General features: G+C 38.1%; 1 long non-coding RNA gene across 1 annotated transcript in view; it reads right to left on the reverse strand.

Moving 5' to 3' along the window:
* LOC311049988 overlaps positions 1–3,332 on the reverse strand; it is a 3,850-nt gene extending 518 nt beyond the window's left edge. The window contains exons 1-4 of the long non-coding RNA XR_014601261.1: positions 3,241–3,332; positions 1,323–1,371; positions 809–856; positions 341–501 (exon numbers count right to left, since the gene is read on the reverse strand). This is a non-coding gene — a long non-coding RNA (uncharacterized lncRNA). The remainder of the gene's footprint in view (positions 1–340; positions 502–808; positions 857–1,322; positions 1,372–3,240) is intronic.
* Between the last annotated feature and the right edge of the window lie 2,153 nt (positions 3,333–5,485).

Raw genomic sequence — 5,485 nt, forward strand, 5'->3', positions numbered from 1 at the left:
ATCTAGAATGCCTAAGGTCTTTAAAGATATTGCTGCACTTGGTGGATTATTTAATGAACAGAAATGTTGAAGAATGTAAGTTATTATTATTACCCTTATTATTATTACTATTACCATTATTATTATTATTATTACCCTTATTATTATTATTATTATTATTATCATCAGTGTCTTGGCTGTACTTACTTAATTTTCACAGTGATTCCAAACTCTTGAACTTAGGCATAACTGCCAACGTATATAAAAATAATCAACATTTTGTAGCACTCCTTTTTGAATTTGAAAGATAACGGAAGGGTCAAGGAAAAGTTACATCGGGCAATTAAAATGTTTAACTTACCATATGCAACGTCAAAAAGACACAGGCCCCGGGGACTTATTCTTGCCATGATGTCAACAAAGGTTGTACTGGGGTGTCAATTCATGTGACATGAGGAACGGCATCATTCTTCTGGGTGCATCATCCAATGAATTACCTCCTGTGTCTCCAACCATGACAACCTGAGAGTATGGTAAAAGTCACAGGAAGGAAAATGCCATATTAAGTGGACAGCTAAGATATTATTCTATCGTTACACCTCTTAAGGTCTTTAAACACCAGGGACATGACGAATAAATTATACAAATACTTCTTTAGAATATATTGATGCTATCGCATCAAAACTATTCATATACTGTAGATGATGCCTCATTTTTATAGCCGTTAACCTGATGCCTTTAATAGCGGTGAAAAATCAAACTTGTTTCAAATCAAAATTATGTTGCTTTATTGTCAAATAATAGTGAAGTTCAGTGTGGAGGTACTTACCCGATGTATTCTACTTGAGAGGACCTTCCACCTCTTGATGTACCACATCTAGCATGAAAATAAGAAATACACAACACATTATGAATGAAAAATATACTTGACGCAAGATAGAGACTTCTCACAATGGCCTCATGCCGTGGCACAACTACTTCAGAGAAAACCCAAGAAGAAATTGTATTGTGAACCCAGTATGGTGAATTATATCGAATCGTTGGTTGAGTGAAACTTCACATCCCTACCCTTTCAATATTAACGCTGTAAGACTGCTTTTACATTACACTGCTGACTGTAGACTAATGTTTACTAGTTTATCTGTGCCTGTTATGTTTAACTGTGTCAAAAAACTATCATCAGGGTGCCCACAGCCCTGTGGGAATTTATAACTCAATTAAAAATGTTCCAGGAAAGTCACTACCGTGGGAAACCTGAATCATCTAATTCAATATATATTTTTAAATTACAACCAATTTAAAGCATATTACCCCTCAAATTAACGCCCTGATATTATACTTACTTCGGACTTGGTGGAGGCTCACCAAGTCTTGATCACAGGTGTTTGGAAGCTGAAGTAGCACACGCGCACGCACACGCACACACACACACACACACACACACACACACACACACACACACACACACACACACACACACACACACACACACACACACACACACAAAACAGATTAGATAGGCTACCTCTGCCTTCCGAAACATCTGTGGACATTTAAATTCAATATGGGCTGGAACAGCGTCGAAAACGACAGCTATCAAACCTACAGTACACCTACTTCATTATCAGCTACTGTATATCAAGTATCGGTTATGGCAAAATACTAACTGTTCTTCACTCTGTTTGGGCCATTCAACTGTACAGGACTTACTTCAATATTTCAACTTAAGATGGCTTACCAATAGATCTTCAATATAGTGTTTACATTCCTCAGAAATGAAAAAAACTTTGAGAAAACGTTGTATTATAGTTGCTTAACAGCACAAATTAAAACCAACAAAATATCAACGTCTAATGGCGTTAGAATTTAACGTTGTGTAGACGTTAATGTCATAACGTTAAGAAGACATTGGGCTTTGGTCTCAATACCCGACAACAGAATGCCGGTATTCTTTGTCAATTTGACGTTAGCATGATACGTTGAACAGATGTTGGGCATTGGTTACTTACCAACACAACTTAAAACCAACAAAAATCAACATTTAATGATGTTAGAACTTAACATTGTGTGGACGTTAGCATAACGACGTTAAGCAGATGTTGGGTTTTGGTTACAATACCCGACAACAGCAGGTCAGTATTCTACGTCAATAAGACGTTAGCATGATATGTTGAACAGATGTTGGGTATTGGTTACTTACCAACACAACTTAAATCCAACAAAAAAACAACGTTTAATGTTGTTAGAATTTGACATTGTGTGAACGTCAGCATAATGACGCTAAGCAGACGTTGGGTTTTGGTTACAATACCTGACAACAGCATGTCAGTATTCTATGTTAATATGACGTTAGCATGATATGTTGAACAGACGTTGGGTATTGGTTACTTACCAACACAACTTAAAAACAACAACAAAATAACGCTTAATGATGTTAGAATTTAACATTGTGTGGTTGTTAGCATAATGACGTTAAGCAGACGTTGGTTTTTGGTTACAATACCTGACAACAGCATGTCAGTATTCTATGTCAATATGACGTCAGCATGATACATTGAACAGACGTTGGGGATTGGTTACTTACCAATCAATCTTCAACATAGTGTTTACATTCCTCTATTATGTTTATTTTTTTTTAGGTGGGCTTTACTGTTAGGCTTGGCCAATATTAGACTGAAAATAATGTCTTACAAGCTAATATAATCAAAACTATGATAAAGGCTACACAAGGCTATTCAAATGCAACCAACCCTTATGCCTGATTTTTAGTTACACTGCACTGTCTCACACAAAAATCAGGCTGTGAGGCATGTGAGCTTTTACCCTTCAATAACACACATTCCCAACTGAAAACATGAATCATGCATGAACAACAGAACTTCACCTAAAATAAGACATTAGCTTTAAAAGCTGCAATTCAAATGTTTAACTCAGCAGCACCAAGCCAGTGAAGCCACCAACACAAAGCAATGGGGATCAGTCCATCTAGTTAATGCAGTATAGCCTCTTTCTAGTTCCCACTGTTTTGCCACAAAAGGCAGGTACTGTAATCATTTTGGGCAAAGGATTTACTCAAACAATGCTGCCAGTTTCAAAAACATGCAAAGAAAAGGAAAAGAAAAAGAAAACAACAAAGCATGACTGATTTGCAATATGAAGAAATCACCTCACTCGGTCATAAACAGAATGTAGAACTTTATTTTAAAAACAAACAGTCAAATATTTCATTTCAAGTTAGAAGGAAATTAATTATGAACTCACCTGTGCAAAAGATTGTGATTCTAGAAGTCCTGGGATGGTCAAAAAAACATCTCCATGCACAAACAAGTATCTCTTCCTGTCTTCTCTCCCTCCAAATTCAAACTGCAGGCTCCTGCAGCAGTTACTGTTGCCCCGCCCAGTCTGGTGTTATACAACTGTGGTCCCACCCACAAGTCCAATGATTCGTCCAATGAAAGAGCAGAACGTTGCTATACTGCTCAGTGATTTGAGGAGACATTTGACAATCCAGTTTGAAATGTATTATTATGACAACATCCATACAACGTTGCAGTCTAACATCATTAGACGTAGATATTTGGTTGGTTTTCGGTTGTGTTGGTAACTAATCAATAACCAACGTCTGTTCAACGTATTATCCCAACGTCAGGTTGACGTCAAATACTGACATGCTGTTGTCGGATATTTGACCAAACCTAAATGTCTGCCCGATGTTATTATGTTAAATGTCAGTTTACATTGTATGTGTCATATGGCATTATGCTGTAGGCCTAATGCAAAAAGTGAAATATTTCCCTCAATCATTTATTTGATTAGCAATTAATATAATGCAAAAATAAAGAACTGCAACAGCTATGAAACATGAACAATGGTGAAAATCAGTACATTTACTCAAGTACTGTACTTGGCATTGTATTTTTTAAATTCACTTGTGTGTTTCTATCTTTTGATACTTTATTATTTTACTCCACTACATATCAGGGCAAACAATTATTTTACTTTTTGTGATTGATTGATTACTTTATTAGTCAGAAATGTAAACAGCATGAGGTACAGTCATGCATTTAGGCTGAAAGGGTAACAAAAAAAGTGTCTGTCTGTCTGTCTGTCTGTCTGTCTGTCCATCTGTCCGCCCTTCCGTCCACCCAGTAGTACATACATAGTGGTGTGGATGATAAATGGTGTCACAGTCACACACTCTTGCTCCATATGTCACAACTAAGGAAGACCCTGGTTTTGAGGTAGGCCGGTGTCTATGCATTGTAATGTATTGATGCATTTCTTTTCATATGGGTTTATTATTTAGGGCAGCATAGGTTACTGGTTAGATAATCAGAAGGTCCCCGGTTTGCCTCAAAGGCCCTGGATGGGGCGAAGTGTCCTGAGCAAGACACTGTAGGGGTGGACCCCTACAGTCCACCCACCCCAAGCGCTCAACATAAAACATTTGAGCAGCCATAAGCTGAAACTGAATTTTCCCTCTGGAACTAAGGAAGGTCTCCTGAAGCAAACTAAGGGCAAATTATTGACGATAAAGAGTTGACATGGCTGTCTACCTACCTCACTGTCGGTCGCATTCCTTTAAGATGCAGCTGGCTGATCACCGACAACTAACATCTGCTAAAGCGGAAGGGAAAAGGTATAACTGGCCTTAACCATGTTGCCTTGGCTCTAAATCCACACTGGCAAAGAAACCTGTAGCTAATCAGTCTCATATACAGCCACAGGTTCACTATAGGTGGGATGCTGGCATGTGCCCCAGGAGCAACTTGATGGTATTTGTCTGAAAGTCAAATTCAGTTATCTGGAAAAGGCTGAGGGTTATAGAACTGCACAAACACCTTTCTGGGCCATGGGGTGGCCCTGTAGCTCATCTGGAAGAATATAGTTGAACCACAGATGAAACAGTTACCAATTGCTCTGGTTGGACTATTGCAGGTTAAACAGATGCTAGATCATTACTCTATGTCACAACCTTCAGTACTTATTGTCCATTCTACAGCCAGACTATGTTGGATTTTGTTTAAGTAACAGCCACATTAACCCAGCAAAATATCTACATCTAATGAGGTTTGAATGTTGAGGAGATCTTTTCATTATGAAGTTTAGCAGACATTGGGTTTTGGTCACAATACCCGACAATAGCATGTCAGTATTCTACAGCACGTTGGCATAATACGTTGAACAGACGTTGGTTATTGGTCAGTTACCAACACAACCTAAAACCAACCAAATATCAATGTCTAATGATGTTAGACTGCAACGTTGTGTGGACGTTGTCATAATAACGTTGGGCAGACACTAAGGTTTGGTCAAAAATCTGACAAAAGCATGTCAGTATTCGACGTCAACCTGACGTTGGGATAATACGTTGAACAAACGTTAGTTAATGGTTAGTTACCAACACAACCTAAAACCAACCAAATATCTACGTCTGATGATGTTAGACTGCAACGTTGTGTGGATGTTATCATAATAACATTGGGCAGACATTGAGGTTTGGTCA

The sequence above is a fragment of the Gymnoscopelus microlampas genome, assembly GCF_963454915.1.
Source record: "Gymnoscopelus microlampas genome assembly, chromosome: 8".
Lineage (NCBI taxonomy): Eukaryota > Metazoa > Chordata > Actinopteri > Myctophiformes > Myctophidae > Gymnoscopelus > Gymnoscopelus microlampas.